The sequence below is a fragment of the Malaclemys terrapin genome, chromosome 10 (genome assembly GCF_027887155.1).
Source record: "Malaclemys terrapin pileata isolate rMalTer1 chromosome 10, rMalTer1.hap1, whole genome shotgun sequence".
Taxonomy (NCBI): domain Eukaryota; kingdom Metazoa; phylum Chordata; order Testudines; family Emydidae; genus Malaclemys; species Malaclemys terrapin.
Window position 1 is genome coordinate 49,376,712 of NC_071514.1, and position 19,653 is coordinate 49,396,364.

Sequence of the window (19,653 nt, forward strand, 5' to 3'; positions counted from 1 at the left end):
CTTTTTTATTTTAATTCAGCATTTATTTTTGGTGCTGTATGTAGTGACTGAGAACAGTGACCTTTTGGAGAGCATTACACTTCAGCAGCACAAGAGAACATAGCACTCTCATCCCTCCAACATCAAGGAGGGGTCTCTAAGGACAGGACTGTGACCAGACCCATGGAGCTATGAAAGGTAGCATTAGAGGGTTCCAGGCAAAATCATAGTCCTGTGCTCCTAGAGCACAGGGCAAGAGCCTACAGTGGCACTGGTCTCCAAAAGTGGGTGGGAGCTATGGATCTGTCCCCTCTCCTGTGCCACTTTGGCCAGCACAGCTGGTCCTACACCAGGTAAAGGGAGCATGTCACACCCTTTCAGCAGGTGCAGCAAGGACTGTGCTTACCCTCCACTCCCCAGAGCTAAGGGAAGCACTTGAACTTGTTTCCAGGAGCTCCTTTTAGGGCCATGCCACCCTCAATGCAGGGCTGTGCCCGAACGGCACAAGACAGACCAAGATGAGGGATATGGCCAAAACCAAAAATAATGAGCAGAGGAGGAAACGTTGTGGGTTCCTTTTCTTCAACATGTACAGTACAAACTTCTGTAGAGAGCTGATCGAATAACATTCCCTGGATGCATAATTCGGCAGATCTGGGCTTTTTTGTGAAGCCCTGGTGCATCATTCATCGGCATTCAACCGACATCACAAATGAATGAATGGCCATCTATGGAGCATTTATGTTGTGTCTAGTATTGGTACTGACTATCTAAGCTTCGAAATTGGCCATCCAGGTCACTCGTGGTATGACGCATCTATTCACAGTCAAAAGCGTGTATGTGCAGTTGACCACAAACATACAATGCCAAAAAGATGTATTTGATAAAGCTGGGAAACATTTTTTCTGCCAAGACGTAATTCTGACAAACAAGGCTTTTGGTCAAAAACAATTTGTGTGTGGAAAAAATTATTTTCAAACTATTCTGTTTTTTCACAGGAAAAAAAATGGAAACCCAAACCTGAAAATTTTTACTGAATGATTTTCAGATTTTGGGAACCGTACATTTTATCTGAAAATGGTTTTTGGTGTATCATTTTGGTTGAAAAATTCTCATGAGACATTCGATGAAAACAAAAAACCCTCAAAATTTCCAGTGAAAAATTACTGGCATTTTTTGACCAGCTCCAGAATTTAGACAGATCATACAAAACAGTTTCCCAGCTTTGCGAACACTAAGGGGCTGGGGTGTAGTGGAATTCTGCATCTGAAATGAGAGGTGATTTGTAAGGGGAAAGGGTAATTTGATGAAATTTGATAAAATGAATGACATGAATCAGGTAAAGCACACACATATATATGGGGAAGGCACTCTCACATCCTGGATTAGCAGAATCATGCGTCAGGGGCTTTATATAGTCCCATACCCCTATGTAGGACTGGCTTGACATGAGTAATTAAATATGGAGGAGGCCTCATATCTTGGGAGACAGGATTAGGTGGGTAAATGGATAAGCAGGCTGGAAACAGAATGTCTGAGCTTGCTAAGATAAGAGGGAGAACACCTTGGGAACCATTTACTAAGAACAAGATAACAATGGGGAAAGAGAAGTCAGGAGTGTAAAGAGTAAAGTTGAATATGGACAGCACGTGGGCAGAGCTTGCTATACAGGGATAGGTTCCTGCAAAGTAACCAAGCCAATCCCCAAAGGAATAATGCAATATATAGTGAATATAATGTATATAATGGAAGGGAGTTTCTGTATAACTTTGGATATGTGGTATAATCTGTGCCCACCCCCACATCTCAGTCTGATCAACTCAGCATAGCTTGAGGTATGCCAAATAAAGGACCCTGAGTGACGAGACCGGTGCCAAACAAAGTTCTTGGGGAACCAAGTGGACAAGGTCTCAGAGGTACCCCAACATAGTGGTGCCATGACAGATCAGATCAATTCATCTGAAGCAGGTAACACATGGTTTATTATACTTGGAGCTTTACTGTCAAGGATTGCAACCCAACAGGTTAGCAATGGCACTGGAAGGGTTTACATTTAAGAATGTTTCCAGGGCACTAAAGAAGTAAGTTAAATCTAAGGGCGCACCGTAGGGACTCCCCAGAGAGATATCAGAACAACACTGGAACCAGGTGAAAAAGGAAATCCAATGGATAGTGCTGACTCCAGTGGCTGACTGCAGGCTCAGACCAGCTGCATGGTTGGATGGCTGCAGCTGGGTGCAGTGTGATGGATGGCATTAAATGGGGGAAGAGGAAGCCCAGACTTAGTTTTAGGATTCCCACTTCAATCTACCACGTTCTGGAGTCACTGCATCCAGACAGTGAATGCTCCCTCCCTTAACACACCTCAACTACGCTAACACAGCCAGGACTCCCCTACACTCAAACTCTTGCATTTCCTCCCTCTGGATTTACTTTCTCTCTAAGGAAATCTCCATTTGGTTAGCAGGTTATACACTAGATGGGAACCCTGGACTCCGGGAGTGAACTAAGAAGAAATCACAATCCATTGCTGGGTGCTCACTGTGCTGCAGAAGGCAAAGCTAAGTGTATTTAGTCTGTTGTTCCATTCAGCACGTAACAGATGAAATTACTCCAGTGAGCTCTGTGATGTCTGTGATCCCACTGATCAGCCCAACTCACCAATCTCATCCATGATATTCCCAGGGCCTCCAGGATGAGTTGCTTTCTCCTGTTTTAAAACAAACACACAGCAAAAACAAAAGAAACATCAATACTGCAGCCTTCTGTCCAGGACAGAATTAACTTCCTCTCCCTGAAACAGCTAACCTCAGATGGGTGCTCTCTGACCTGATTCTTTATTCTGAGAGAGGCAGTAATAGGCGCATAAGATTTCATGGCCACAATTATAATACATATACTGTGATAAACAACCCACAGCACCGAGTCTCAGAGCCCAGCTCAGCTGACTCTGACTCCCAGGGCTTGGGCTGTGGGGCTAAAAAGAGCAGTTTAGACATTCAGGCTTGGGCTTCCCCTTGCCCAAATGTCTACACTGTAATTTTATAGCCCTGAAGTCTGAGCCTCGCGAGCCTGAGTCAGCTGACCCAGGCCAGCTGCAGGTCTTTTACTGCAGTGTAGACACACCCTATGGCTGCAGCAGCAGTGGGGCTAGAATTCATATCCTTCTGCTCCAAAAGCACAGACCACTACCACTTCAGCTGAAGGAAAATCTCCTTTATCTTTAGCAGTATTAGGGCTAGGCCACACAGTCACCTGGTTCCATTCCATCAAGTAGAGGACACACTATCAGCCTATGACATTTTTTTTTTTTAAATACAAAACAGTGACACTATTTCGTGTATCTGCCAGTGTGAGCCTGAAAAACACCACCACCATGAAACAAAGGGACTGGAAAGAGGTTAGTAGTGGAGCTCCTCTAAGATTGGTCTTGGGCCCAACCTTATTCAATATTTTTGGCACAAAATGTAAGTGTTCTAATGAAATTAGCTGATGAGACAAAGCTGGGAGGCATCGTCAATACAGGGGAGGATTGGAACATTATACAGAAAAATCTGGATGACATTGAACACCAGAGATACAGAAACGGGATGACCTTCAATAGTACAAAGTGCAAGGTCATGCACATGGGGTCTAATAATAAGAATTTCTGCTACAAGCTGGGGGCTCATCCACTGGAATTGACACAGGAAGAGAGAGACCTAGGTGTGTGGGTCCAGCACAAGATGACAATGAGCCACCAATGTGATGTGACTGTGAAAAAGGCAAACACAATCCTAGGATGCATCAGACAAGGCATTTCCAGTAGAGATAGAGAAGTGTTAATGCCTTTGTACAATAAGACCTTATCTGGAATAAGGTGTACAGTTCTGGTCACCCATGTTCAAGAAAGATTAATTTAAACTGGAGTAGGTACAGAGAAGAGCTACTAGGATGATCAGGGGAATGGAGGGCCTGTCTTCTGAGAGGAGACTAGAAGAGCTTGGCGTGGTGAGTCTAGCAAAAAGAAGGCTGAGAGGGGATATGATTGCACTATAAAATACATTAGGGGGATAAATACCAGGGAGGGTGAAGGCTATTTAAGCTATAGGACAATGTTAGCACAAAACTAAATGGCTATAAACTGGCCATGAACAAATCCAGGCTGGACATTAGAAGAAGGTTTCTAACCATCGAAGAGGTGCACTTCTGGAACAGCCTCCCAATAGAAATTGTGGACAAATGTATGAGTGCAGTTGTATGACAGGATTGCTTGTGATGGTGCAGGTCAGGGCAGGGTTCAAAAGCCCTGGGGCTCGATTCTACTTTATGGCTTATGTTCCTAAAGCTCAAGTTTCAGAGTTTCAGCTGGCCACCTGGAGGGGTCAGGAAGGGATTCTCCCCCAATGTATTTGGAGATGGGTTTTTTTCTTCCTTTGAAGGAATCCATCCATCAGGGATGGCCATGGCTGGAGATGAGACATTGGAGGAGTGGGCCACGGCTCTGTGGTGATACTGAGCATCGTCTCTCTCAGGTGCAGGACTGGCAGGTTCTTGTTCATATGCTCAGAGTCTAACTGATTGCCATATGTGAGGTCAGAAAGGAATTTCCCCCTAGGTCAGATTGGCAGTAACCCTGGGGGTGAGGGGTTCGCCTTCCTCTGCAGTGTGTGGGTGCGGGTCACTTGCCAGGATCATATGGGTATATCTCTGTGATGTTCCCCTCTGATGTTATCTGGACCAGTGATCTGCTAGGTCACTCTAATCCTTGACTCTGGGAGCCAGCCTCACCCTGCTCTGCTATGAGAACCCCCACTCCTGGGCTGTTCACGCACAGCCTCTGACATGTAAGTTGCTCCTTGGATTGTGCAACCGAATGACACTAGCCAATACCTCCAGTCCCAGACACAACCCAACCCTAGGAACCTCCATCTTGCACTACCCAGTTATGCCCGCTGGACGCTGCAAGCTTATACGAGTTCATCAATTTAACAAAGAAATTGATATGTACCAGGCTTGTTATCCCAAGGGGAGCCTCCAACACTAAGTCTAGGAAAGTGGCAGGAATGGACAGAATATACCACAAAATTGCTGAAGAACCTTGGCCTGAAGGCAAGAAGTTGGCTGGTAGACTTCTTCAGCAACATCCACTCTTCTGGCATAATACCGAAAGAGTGGAATGTAGCCAAGCTCATAGCTATTTTGAAGCCTGGAAAAGAACTTGGCCCAAAAAGCTACCAGCCCATCTGCCTCCTTAACAGTTGCTATAAACTGTTGGAGCAGCTCCTATTTCAAAGGTTACAGCCAACTCTGGAGCAACTGGTCTCCAAAGAGCAGGCTGGATTTAGAACCGGTCACAACTGCTGTGGCCAGGTGCTGGCTTTAACCAGCTACATAGAATCTGGCTACCAGCGAAAATTTAAAACAGCAGCAGCATTCATTGATATTTCTTCTGCATACGATACTGTGTGGCACAAAGGTCTGCTGAAGGTAACATTAGCTCTCCCGTGCCAATCAGTCATCAGACTCATCACCAAGGTGTTGAGTAACAGAAGATTCATTGCACACCTTGGTGAGTCTTCTAGCAAATTATGGAGATTGAACAATGGCCTCCCACGGGGATCTGTTTTAATGCCTTCACTGTTCAATCTCTATACCAGTGACATTCTGGTCACATCATCCCATAAATTCATCTATGTGGATGACATTATGCTAACAACACAAGCGTCCTTTCTGAAGGCCACAGAAAAGGTCATGAACAATTAACTCTGGACACTTGAGACATATTTCAAAGCTTGGTGACTGAAACCCAACACTTCGAAAACACTTGTTTCCGTCTTCCACTTGAACAACCATGATGCCATGGTCTACCTCTTTTGCATGACCACAACCCATGGTACCTTGGAGCTACCATTGATTGGATGCTGAGCCATCACCAACAACTTGACAACACCACAAAGAAGATAAAGGATGAGGGTTAACATTATCCAGAAGTTTTCTGGCACATCCTGGGGATGTGATGCACACAAGCTTCGAACGTCAGTACAAGCCCAGGTTTTGTCAACAGTGGAGTATTGCATACCAGTTTGGTGCAACAGCTCCCACACCAATCTCATTGACACTGAAATGAATGCAGCACTCAGGATTGTTAATGATTTTCTTGCATCAATGCTAATACTGAAGCTCCTACTTTAGGCGGGCATCACACTAGCTAACATCAGGTGAGATGTTGCAGTGGTCTGGGAGTTAAACAAGATTCTGGCCACTCCGGAACTGCCAATACACCAAGACCTCAATTCACTGTCACTCTCCTGACTCATATCCAGGAAGTTTGCTGGATCAACATGTCAATGCCACAGGCCAACAGAAAGGATGCTAGAACTTGCTGGCTCAAATTGTGGGCTGGTCCCAAACAGAAACAGTAGTGATAAAAATAAAAATATATATATAAAAACTAGGCTGAGGTTTAAAAAATAAAAATTAAGATAAAAGGAGTTTAAATAAAAAAAAAACGAACAAAAACTCTACTTCCTCCCCCCCCCCCAAAAGGAAAAAGCTAACAACAACATGATGTAATTGAATCAATTGCACACTGATGCACATAGCTGGATCATATAACTGCCTACACTACTGCGGTAAGTAACTGAAGTCAACGTAGCTTAGGTTGACTTACCGCAGTGTCTAAACCCCACTGTGTAGACAGGAGACGCTCTCCTGTCAACTTACCTTATGCTTCCCAGGGAGCTGGAGTAGCGGAGTCAACCAGAGAGTGCTCTGCCATCGACTTAGTGGGTCTTCACCAGACCCGCTAAATCGACACCTGCTGCATTGATCTCAGACCTACCTGTAAGTGTAGACATGGTCTTAGTACTGTCAACATCATTTTCCCAATTGTTCCCTTACTTGTTGCATCTTATTTTAATTTACAGTGTAAGCACTTCAGAACAGGGGCTGTGCCTTTCTATATGCCTGCACAGAGTCTAGCACAGTAGAGCCCCAGTCAATAGTAGGCAGTAACATAATATGAACAATTACAATAATTATTAAGAACATAAGAATGGCCATACTGGGTCAGCGCAATGGTCCATCTAGCCCAGTACAGTGGCCAATGTCAGGCGTTTTAGAGGGAATGAACAGAACAGGCAATCATCAAGTGATCTATCCCATAGCCCATTCCCAGCTTCTGGCAAACAGAGACTAGGGACACTCTGAGCATGGGGTTGCAACCCTGACCATCTTGGCTAATAGCCATTGATGGACCTGTCCTCCATGAATTTATCTAGTTCTTTTATAGTTTTGGTCTTCACCACATCCCCTGCCAACAAGTTCCACAGGTTGACTGTGCATTGGAATCTAAATCTGCATTGCCCATAAAAAGAGTCCATAATACAATCATATAAGTTGGATTTTAAACATAAAATCCTTTCTGGGTTTCCCACTGTGTTCTCCTTCTGTATCACTCTTGCTTAGACTGTAATAGGTAGTGTGGCCTTTGAGAACTGGACTAGGACTCAGGAGTCCTGGATTCTATTTGCAGGTCTACTGGGTGACCTGGTTGAGTCACTTCACCTTTTTTATGTCCCCATCTGTAGATGCTGACGTCCGTTGTTAAGTGCTTTCAGACCTACTGATAAAAAGTGGTAGGTATTTATCTGGGGCAAGGACTATCTTTACTGGACGTTCTGTATGATGCTGAGCCCCTTGATGATAATATGTTGAAATTAGATATATTTTTGCCCTTATGGACCAACTCCATCCTAATATCCGTGGATTTGCCACCAGTCCTGCCACTTACTTTCTGAAGCCTTTAACAGCTTGTGGCTCTTTTGGTAAGAGCTCCTGGGGAGGGAGGATTCCTCGACAGCAGGCACTCAATGTCACTTTCTAGCTGTAACAAGAATCTCACATGAACCCCCTTAGTTTCATTTGTTTTGAAGGGCTGCTCTGACTAACTGGGCTTCCTTGAACATGCCTTGGCACTGGAGTCTTTACTTATCGTTTGGCAGTGCATGTTTTCTGGGCTATCTGGAACTGACCTTTGGGATGGGGAAAACACAGTTCAATTTCCCATCCCTTCTAAATGTCTTGAAGGGGCTCCTAAAGTAGATGTTGCTGTTGGCATTGGCCTCTCCTGCCAGGTACCCACTGACCATCTCCTCCTGCTAGATGGATCTCTTGATCTCTCCCCGTCACTCATACTGTGGTAGTGGCAGGTAGGTAAGAACCTACAAAGATCAGACAATAAGCTGAAAGTCTGATGTAGAAGGTTGGCTTGCCCTGGACCCAGTGTGCTGCCCTATAGCATACAGAGATGGAAGTTTTTATAACAAATTAATCAACCAGTGGGAGATACTGAACAAAGAGAGGAAAAATATAGCACAGGTGGTAAAATTACAGCTGATTATCTCTCCCTAGTTGCACTTCCAGAAGCCCTGTCATTGGCAGAGACATGGCATGACATTAATTTGACCTTTTGGGTTCAAGGCTTCCAAGGGCTCCAGCATATCATATTAGATCATATTGGTATAGCCTTACATTCCTGTGGGGGCTTGAGTGTAACTAAATATTGCCCATGTTGAGCATGTGGCATGTGACATCAGCCTTCCCTGCAAGAGCAGGAATCTAAGATTCCTTCTTCACTGCTCACAGAATGTGTGCTACAGCTCAGCCAATGACCCTCGGACAGAGTGTTACTACAGCACACAGGGATGGCACGTTGCTTGGAACAAGCGTAAAGCAAGACCTGGCTTTCAGATCAGCTGCAGATGCACCCAGGGTTTTCACCAGTGACTTTGCTGATGTGTTACAAATTTAGAGCTGATTTAGGCATTTTAGAAACAAGCAGAAGGAGCAGTCTGGAGGTGGGAAGTCAGCAGTCTTTCAAAGAGCAAAATTTTAACAGAAGCATTCAAGTGGCTGAAGTATGGGATGAAGGGCCAAAAACATGGACAGCATTAATTCCAGAACACTAACTCCAGATGGATGCAAATGCTTATTGAGGAAGGAGAGTAATGCCAGCTGAAAGGCACAGGCTTACCACCTGCTTGAAGAGAGCCTTCTCACATGTCTGCTGCCTAATGAATCTTACTCCAGTTCTGTAATTGCTCTCCTATGGCTCTGCCCCAACAGATTATTTTCCCCATCTCCATCTATGACAGTGTGCTATTTCAGGACCCTCTCTACTCCATCATCAGTTTTCACTGGCACTTCAGCTGCCTAGAACCTGAAGAAAGATATACGATTAGCTGTAAATCGGTCACTATGAGGACTGACATAAACACTTCATTATTACGTTTTGGCTAGCTGGCTGCTGTGCTAGATTCCATTCCAGTGCCCACGGTTAGAAGAGAACTTGAAGCCTGGTTTGTCAAAACTGGGTTAATTTTCATTGGCTGGCTGAAACAACCTGCTATCTTGGTTTGACCTAGAATTCACCTTATATGTTCTTTCAGACCGAAGACTCTCTTCCCATCAGGCAGAAATGGCAAGGTCTAAATGTCCAATACACCTGCTCAGTCCCTCATCAGTTCAGCATATCAAACAGTCTATTTTTGACTGCTACAGCTCTTTGGGGGTGGAACTAAGTTCCAGTTTGATTCCAATTAGGAGACAAAAGAATAGCATAAACAAGGCAATGTCTCTTTTCACCAAGAACAGGTAGAATAAATAGCTTGGGAGCTAAATCTGATAAGAAAGCTTAAGCCATACAGTTTCTTTCTTTGTGCACAACTGGGATAACTGCTATCCAGATTTACGAACAGGCTATCGGTTGATGGATCTGGTGACTAGCTCTTCTAAGATCTCATCTTTGGAATTTGCTTCCATCTATTGGACCATCACAGTTTGAATGTATTCACCTCTTAGGCAAAGCTGGCCTGTTCACTCACAATTTTGCCTAATGGGGAGATTGTGGGGAGTGTGTTAAGCTTTATTCTGTAGCTGAAGTCTATGTTGTCTGACATGTCCATCAGTGAGAATATATATGTGTTGTTTTGACTTTCTGTCCATGCATCTAAAGAGGGTGCAATAGACCAATTTTATAACAAACAAAATAAAGTTAGCAGAGTGCAGTAACCAGAAGAGAAACAAAATGAGCAGCATTTCTCACCCCTGGAAAAACTGTGACCTGCATTTGATAATTAAGTTCAAAATTAAAAATTATGCCTTTTAAAAATAAAGGAAATTTGGTGCTTGTTTAAAAGTGCAAAGTCCCACAGCCCTGGAGGCTGAAATCCTCTGGGAGGCCACAAAAAGGTCTGTCATGGACAGTAACAGTCTCTATGCTATCTTACTCCTTGGGTTCTGCAAAGATTGTCCTCATCTCAGTTCGTACCTTTGTTTACGTGTGTTTGCGAAGACCTGGACTGAGATCATAAACAGTCACACAAGCACTGAATAGTTGGACAGCAAGAACCTTTAGTCACTATCAACCTAGTAGCTTCTGAAGCAGCAATCTAGAAGTATAAAGTTCCCTATTGCCTCTACTCTAACCTCTGTGATATAACACCCACCTGCTTTACTATACTTTTGTTATTGTTATTTACATCATTGGGAAAGGTTCTCTCAAAACTAAGAGCTGAAGAAGAGAGTTCCTCTCTGACACAGATGGCAAGGACATCAACTCTTGAGAACTATTATAGTGCCCAAAGGGCACCTCTGGTTGTATTTGTAGCATAAGTACTTTGGGATATGGATCCATTAGGAGACCCTAACGACCAATTTCTATCCTGCCTTAATGCTAATGTAACAATCACAAGAACTTTACTAGGCACAAGTTAGACAGTTTGTTAAAATTCTTCCTCCAATGTTAAAGCAGTATGAAACAAAAGGCAGAAAATTGGCGTGGGGGTGGTATTTCCTCCAGACCTGGACTGCTCTAGGACCTGATCCAAAGCCTGCTGAATTTACTGGAAAGACTCCCTTAGAGCTGTGGATTGGGCCAATAGTGCTGATATTTCATGCTATGGGTCAGATTGCCCCCTGCCATGGGGAAACCAATGGATCCTGTGGGATGGGCAGCAAACTGCCTTGAGATTCTCCTTGTGGAGTATCCTGCACATTATGACGACTGCTCATAGCAATGCCAATTTGAATGTAACAGATTCTGCCCAAGAAATTCTTCCCATCCTGTGAGCTCCAATGACAGTACAATGAAAAGAAAATGTCACCCAGTTTTTTTTAACAAGAGAAGAACAATCCTTTACAAGAAACAAAGATGGAGACATCCTGTGCTTTGTACTGAAAGTCCTGGTTCTCTCATTATATTCCTATATGAATTTTTATTACATTAGCTGTACTAGGAAAATATGGCTCCCTTTGCTGTTCCTGCCAAATCTGTAGCAGAGGTGGCCAGGTCACCGGCAGTGCAGGTTAGATAAGACTTTAGCAGAACTGATGTAGGAAGCAGGCTGACTGAGCCAAGGAATAATTTCTGAGCCCTATCTAAAATTACCTCGGCTGCTGCTCTCAAAATGTTCTAGAATCCCTTCCCCAGTCCTCTCAAATCTAACCTCCCATGCTATATAGCTCATTCCCTCAGATCTTATTACAAAAAGGAACCAAACTAAAGTCCAAGATACAACTGATTTCTCTTTACCGTGCACTGTGGAAACTACTCTGCAGCCTCTAATCCCCGCCTCCTTTCCTGCCTTATGTTGTCTTCACCCCTCCACATCTGCCATCAGACTATTTTTATCCCTAATCTCATGGAAATCTTTAGTCATTTTATTTTTACCTAGCAAGTGCCATGATGCTAGATAAATAACCAATAATCTGAAGGTCTTGTGCAAACCTGTTTTAAGTGAATTTTGGTCTCCAACAAAAACCCACATCACAATATTAATAAAGCCAAATTGTATTCACTCCATGTTGATAGGACAGTACATGAGCTGATGAAGGAGAATTTCTAAAGCATTGTTACAGCGGAGTCAAAAGTGAAGTAGATCTGCTATGGTGGTTTTAAAAAGCACTTCATGCAGAGCATTCATTATGTTTCTTTTGATAGGCAAAGCCAGTCTTCAACTTTCTCCCATTCTCTCACCTACAGTAGTGTCCAATCAGCATTGATAGAGAGGTGAGTGTGTACACAACTAAACAGCAAAAATTCCATTAGCAGTTACTGGTAATGGGTGGCAAAAAAATTAGAAACTTAAATTCAGCAGGCTTTGGATCAGCCCCTACGGCAGTTCAGTCTCAGAGGGGGAAAAAACCCACCCAATTTTCTGCCTTCCTTTCATACTGCTTGGGTGGCAAAAAATATAAATTCAATAAAGGCACTGAGTATTTATATGACACATTGCTTAACAACACAGGAACATGTGGTAGGACTGTTTTTCCAAAACTCCTGGCCAGAGCTCTAATACAAACTCAATTAAAGGAGCTGGCCAAGGGCATATGACTGCACTCTTCATTCTCTGTACTTTGCAAAATCCCTGAACCAAAAGAATTAAATAAGTCATGCAAGCATCTGGTCATTACCGTCTAGGACCATGGATGCACACATTACATGCGTATATTACCATAGCCTGCTTTTGTTAGCAGTGATGTCTCAGACAATTCCTGACTTAAGTTATGATTAGCTCCTAACTCCCCCCAACTGCTACCACTCTCTTCCTGAGAGAATCAAACACCCTCGTGTTGTATCACACTTGCCTCCTCTTACCGCAGCTACACTCATCCAGCTGGGAGCAGAACAAACGCCATACAGCTAAGATGCTTCATTAACCAAACAGCGGTGATAAGACATGTAGCAAATGACCCAAAGCTGAAATACGTTCACATAAAACAGTCACACAATTATGCAGTACAAACAAAGGTGGGGTCATTTCCAAACTTCAGATCTGTGATCTGATTTCAACCACTCCCTAAGTTTTAGGAATGATCAGATCTGTGGTTCCGATTCAGGTTCAGATCTAGTTAAAAAAAAAAGCACAACTAACTTGTTTGGGACAAAACATCATTCTTTTCTTTGGGATTCAAATATTCTTACTAATTTACATACCAAACCACACCCACTCCCAAGCCCCATACCTCCACTGTAAAATTCTAGATCTACTAACATCGTGTTGGTTCAACATGACTAAAAACAGTGACAAAAATGGGATGTCTCTTTAGACCTTATTTATTTGTATTGCCATAGTGCCTAGCAGCCCCAAACATGGTACAGGACCTCAGTGTGCTGGGTGTTGTACAAAAACACAGAACAAAAGGTGGCCCCTGCCCCAGAGAGTTTACAATCTAAGATTAGGTTCTTTAGTATTCCTCCATCTCCTGAATAGTGAACTGTAGTGGGAAAAGCTGCAAGAAGTCCTGCCTGCTGCCTTACCCAAAGCACAAACTACTGAAAGACCTAACTAAAAAGTGGTTGATGTTGCCATCTTCTCCTTGCTTGCAGAGCTGATGTGCTCATATCAGCATTGCTGATTGTTGGCTGACGTTGTAAACTGCTTGGATATACTGGATTCTTACAAGGCCTCATAGATTACATGTTGATTTCATAGCAAAATGGAAGTTAAATCCTGCAAGTTTAAAAGCCTAATCTGCTATATTACAAATAAAGCTTGTGCTCACCAACAGCTGAGCTATAGGCCCTGGTCCCAGGAGAGAGAAATTTTGGACCTGTAATAAATGATTTCTACTTATGATGAGCTCTGAACCCGCAAAAGATGTTATCATCCTACTGGATCTTCCACTCCTAGGCCTTACCTTACAGCAAGCAAAGCGGATGGGTGTGTGTGTGTGTGTGTGTGTCAGGATGGATTCCTCAACTTAAAATAGAAGCACTAGAGTCCCTTGCTGCAAAATTCAAAGCAACTGGAAGTCATCAGAAGTCAGTTAATAGAAAGCCTACTAGTCTCTTTAAATTTGGGGTGAGTGAAGGAGAGGGGCTCATTCTTGTATCATAAGAGGCAACACCATTAAGTATGTATAATAAATACTTCCTTGCAGTTCCGTCCACTTGCTGTAATAAATACCAAACACATATGACTTAGACTTATATTAGCACTGTCATAAAGCAGTTTCCTGGGTACAGCTTTCTGAGGCCTGCTAAAGGAGACCCATGTTTAGGACAGCCCTAGCCCTAATACTAGAAAAAAAGCTACTTGGTTCAGGAGCACCGGCTGTAGGCACGTCCACTGAAAGAAGTGACTTCACCTGACCCACTGACCAAAGGTGAATGCAGTCTGAATAAGAGTAATATATTATATATATACACACACACACATACACACACACACACACAGAGGTCCATATTCTGGTCTCAGTTACATAGCCAGGAAGTTACTATGGATTTACACCACTGATATCTTAATTTAATTTTACAGTCAATGATTGACAGCACAGACTCTAGTTGTAAATACTCTAAGGAGACAGACTAAGACATGCTCATGCCAAATTTTAATTTCCCCTATCATGGAGCCTTACCCCAATCTACAGCCAAGCAGATTTGGACACAATCCCCATGTTGTCATTAGCTGGGTTACTACACTAGCCCTGAATGACTAAGTTGGCACGCTTGGTTTTTAAAGCCCTTGGTTATACTGAAGACTTCCTATTTCTGCCTTGCCCTAATGGGTATGTGCACCCTGACACCCCTCTTTAGGGTACAATAAGATTAGCATCCTCTGTGCCATCTGTCTCAGTCCATTTCTCTCGACCTTTAAAGAACAACTTGAGAGTCTGACCCTGCTCCAGGAGACTTCAGTGGAGCGGGATTCCCCTCATTTGTGTTGCGTTTTCACAATATGATTGCTGTTGATCCCACATTTATGGCCTACACCCATCTAAACCTCCCGCCCCTTATATTTGAGTATTGAATCCTTTCACCTGGTTTTGTGTGTCTGAATTATAACAAGTGGTTCATGTTACTAGACTGTTCAGCTTCCACAAGTATGGGGAGGAAAGAGATGGTTTGTAAAATAGAAGATATACTTTAGTCAAACATAAGTTACTGGGCTTCATACAGTGGTAACTGGATGAAATTCTATGGCCTGTGTTATACAAGAGGTCAGACTCGGTCTAATGTTCCTACCAGGCTTTGAAAAATCTATGCATCTATGAATGTATCAGTCTAGCTTTATAGAGCAACACGAGTGTATTTGGAAAATACGTACATACTTGGTTTCAGAGTAGCAGCCGTGTTAATCTGTATCCGCAAAAAGAACAGGAGTACTTGTGGCACCTTAGAGACTAACAAATTTATTAGAGCATAAGCTTTCGTGGACTACAGCCCACTTCTTCGGATGCATATAGAGTGAAACATATATCTCCTCAATATATGTTTCACTCTATATGCATCCGAAGAAGTGGCCTGTAGTCCACGAAAGCTTATGCTCTAATAAATTTGTTAGTCTCTAAGGTGCCACAAGTATTCCTGTTCTTTATACATACTTGGGTTACCAAATGTCAGTTGACCCATAGTACAATAGCAGAAATAAGAAACCCTAACAATCAAGTTTCATGAATACCAAGGAAAGATAATCTATAGTCAGAAATGAGATTTTGTATCTAACTCATCAAAAACGGCTTCAGAGCATCCACAGTAACTATTTTACAAATGGGATGGTCGGTCACTTCAAAGTTCTTACAAAACTCAGGCTTTAGTAATGAAATACTCCCCTTAATTTTGTTAGATTTGCTAAATTAGCTTAACTGGATGTTGCAATAACACAATCATATAAGAACATAAGAAAGGCCGTACCGGGTCAGACCAAAGGTCCATCTAGCCCCGTATCCTGTCTGCCGACAGTGGCCAATGCCAGGTGCCCCAAAGGGAGTGAACCTAACAGGCAATGATCAAGTGATCTCTCTCCTGCCATCCATCTCCATCCTCTGACAGACAGAGGCTAGGGACACCATTCCTTACCCGTCCTGGCTAATAGCCATTAATGGACTTAACCACCATGAATTTATCCAGTTCTCTTTTAAACTCTGTTATAGTCCTAGCCTTCACAACCTTCTTAGGTAAGGAGTTCCACAAGTTGATAATTTAATAATTCTACAAGACTTCACTTTTATGATTGTGGCAACTGCCCATATTTAAAAATCATTTCACAAAATAAAAGGGTGTATAAAGGTGATGTTCAGAGGCATACACAACAGTTCTGTCAAGTGCCCCAAGAGAGCCCCAAAAGTGCGGATATATGGCATCAAGATGGCGGGGAAAAAAAAATCTAGTTTTTGGGCAAACGAATGGAAGACAGATACCCTAAGAACACTGTTTCCAAACTACAACAACAAGCTGACAGTATTTCTTTACAATCTAAATTCCTACTAACGTGTCTATAAACAAAAAGTAATGCCATTATTCCACTGGATGAGCCATAGTACTTCAAATACAGATCTTTGCCATTTTCAGCCTAAAGATGAGATAATAAAACAAACAGCACCTACACTTAAAATAAATAAATAAAAAATATATCTAACATGCCAGGGAGTTTGTCATTAACTGAGTTATTGGGTCTCTCAATATATGCTGCATGAAATAATCTCACATTTTGGATATCCTCCACCTCTACCTCCCTTTAGTTAGATTATTTTAATCCATAAATAGCCACTCTGTCAGCTGCTGACGACTGGGAATTTAAAATGGGATTTCTTAGTCAGCTGCTCAGAGTCTAGCTAACCGAAAAGGCAGTATGCAATGGTAACTCATACCAAGGGAAGTTGGGAGCACCTTTTGCTGCTTTGACAAGAAATGGGATATTGACATTAAGTGCCTGTCTGCCCCTCTGGGCATCAGGGATTCAGCATTTAGAAATATCTCCCATTGAGCAAAGAATATGTTATCTCACAAGTGGGGTACTGGCAATGGAAGACGTTTGTGCCTCAAACAGCTGCTAGCAGAAAGTAATAGAGCTTTGCAAAACTGGCACAAAACTTTGTCAGCCCAAGCACAAAAATCTGACTTATTGTAATGAGAACAATGATTAAAAAAATATAAAGGTATTTAACTTGTCCCCAACCCCTTAAAAAAAAATTACTTGCCTAAGGCAAGTTGCATTTTACAAGTCTACAACAGCATCTTTCATATTCTTAGGCGTTAGGAACACCACCAAAATAATATGCATTATCACCCCACACAAGGGCAAATATATATAAACACTGTCCACCATTCAGCATTATACCTGCAACAGGCAAGCATGGGCGTCAGCAGAGCATCTATACATATTGGACCAGATCCTCAGCTGGTTTAAATGGACACAGATGCATTAAAGTCTAAGGAGTTTTGCAGATTTGTACCAGCTGAGGATCTGGCCCATTATTTCTTAAAATAAAAAAAATCCTAGTTACTTATATGCTTAGTACAGTCAAAAATAAGATGGATTTACCAGGTTCATATACACACAAGTGGGAAATATCTATATCCAATACACACTACATGGAGCTTAAGGTTGAACTGTTGGATCATGTTGAAATACAGCATAAGCCTGTGTGTTTGTGTGTGTGTATTACATACATACACATCTCCACCCACCGACCCACCATATATATTTCAACAGGACTCAATATATCAACCAAGAGCTCAATGTAGTGCTGACTCAAATTCTTGGGTGGCCTTGCTCCATTACCTGAACCCTGTGCTGGCTAGATAGATGCTGGGAATGTCCTGGCCCCTTTCCCATTAGCTCTTTATTTTCAGACTCTGCGTCAGGTGCTTTGTGATGGTGATAGGCTTCTGCCTTTGCTGTTTTCTGCTCATGGTGGGTTTCCCTTTTTCTAGCATCTACCTCATACAAGATGCTGGTTAGCCTCTCCAGGGATTTCTCCATCTCTTCTTCAGTGTATTCCAGATGTTTGCCAGCACCACTGGAATAATAGGTGGTTGGCGCTAGGGCGCTTGGTGTTTCCTTAACTTTCTTTGCGGCCTCCAAATCTGGGTCACGCTTCATTAAAATGAGCACCAAGACAAGCAAGAACAGGGACAAGTAGACAACCCACACTTCTTCCATCTCGACACAGACACTAGGAAGATAGGTGCCTGAGAGAGAAAGAGAGAGATTTGCTAACCAATACAAGGGTTAATTTAACAAGCCTCACTGTTTTCATTGTCAAGGGGGAAAAGGTCTATTACTATGAAGAGGACCAGTAATTAAACCACCCTCTAATTTACCAAGAAAAATGTTCAAAACCAAAAAAAAAAATTAAAGCAAGGTAACTTAAAAAGCTTTCTTCAGATGAAAATACCAAGTAAGAAAATAGCATAAGCAGTAAACAGCCAATAAAACAGATATTTTCTTGAAGAGAGGAAAATAAAAATGATTTCTTCTACCTTTTGAATGAAACAGCTTCAGTAGAAAGTTACAAGCTTATGCCTGCCAGCACTTTATAGTCCCGAAACACCAATATTTCATTTTTTACTAGCTTCAAACTTTTAGATGCAGTCTCTTGGAGTGGGAATATCTTCAGGGGAAGAGAGTCCCAAAGAATCCTAGGTCAGGAACGTCACAGCTAGAGTTTCTATGTGAAATTAGGTATCTCCAAGTCCAATTCCTCCTTAATGTCTGAATATTAAGTCTTTTCTTTTATTATGTTTAAATCGAGTATTGATTATTTCCTTGGCTGCTGTTTTAATTAAATATCAAGGTTTTCTTTTGTTTGATTTTTTAAAAAAAATTGTAATTCAGGATTCATTTTTAATTGAAGATATAAAATATTTTATCCCCCAATGATTGTTAAATGCAGTTTCCCCCCCTCTCTTTAACACTATTTTTAAAAAAGATTAAATGACCCAGGTGAATGATAAACAAACTGTTACTTTAGATAAAGATTCAGTGGGAGTGACTTCAGGTGGCTTCTCTCTCTGCTGGCCTTGGGGAGAGGCGGTCAAAGCAGATGATGGAAGTGGTTGCTGGGACTCCACAGATAACTCCAGCTGCACCTTTGCAGGGAGCCCAAGATCCTCCGTTGGCTGTTCTTCAATGTCTAAGCACTCGGATGCTCTGCTGTCCCATCTGCTTACTTCATGCACCACATGGGCAGCCCAGGGACCAATCAGTTCACTCCTTCAACCAATCCCAGGGGGAAGGAGAAGGAGGCAGCTGGCCAATCGGCTCTTAGCATTGGGTATCACAGCCAAAATGGAAACTGAGAAAAGGAGCTGATAGTACTGGGCCAATCAGGGAGTGGGGAAAGCTTGGCTGGTGGTGCCACTCTTTTCAGGGCCTGACTGGAATGGGATTATGTTTCAGAGCCTTTGCTGTGGGATATTATTACAGATGAGGGTGCCAAGCCTTAAAGGGACAGAGACTGTGCCCAGGTATTGCCTGCCTCCACCATATAACACTCCTCAGCTCAATGACCAGCAAAAACAACTCCAATTTCTTTGTTTCCAACCCATTCCCTGCTTCTCTGTGAAATATCCCTGAGCTGGAAGAGCATTTTGGCCTTCTCCCATCCATTACTGACTCTACATGATGACAGAGGCTCACCCCAGGGCATCAGCAACCTCAGTTCTGCCATTTCCGACCTTTTAACTCCAACCTTAATATCCTCTTAACATAATTGTTTTGGATGTAATTTACTAATGTAAAAAAAACCTGAAAAAAAACATATGCCATCACATTGAACTATATTGATTCACCCCCCCACACACACCTGGGTTGACCCTTTATATCTTCAGCACAGATCTCTACCACTTGAATTAATGGAGTGAATGGTAGCAGTAGTATGCTGTTATCCCTATGTAGACCAGTC

General features: G+C 42.6%; 1 long non-coding RNA gene across 2 annotated transcripts in view; it reads right to left on the minus strand.

The window, feature by feature from the left end:
* The window catches only part of LOC128844866 (uncharacterized), a 37,617-nt gene extending 18,739 nt beyond the window's left edge, over positions 1-18,878 (minus strand). Inside the window, exons 1-3 of one of the 2 annotated variants that reach the window (XR_008446539.1) lie at positions 18,716-18,878; positions 17,529-17,938; positions 2,641-2,689 (exon numbers count right to left, since the gene is read on the minus strand). This is a non-coding gene — a long non-coding RNA (uncharacterized LOC128844866). Of the gene's footprint in view, positions 1-2,640; positions 2,690-17,528; positions 17,939-18,229 lie in introns of both variants that reach the window. The other variant, XR_008446540.1, reaches the window with a different exon arrangement.
* Between the last annotated feature and the right edge of the window lie 775 nt (positions 18,879-19,653).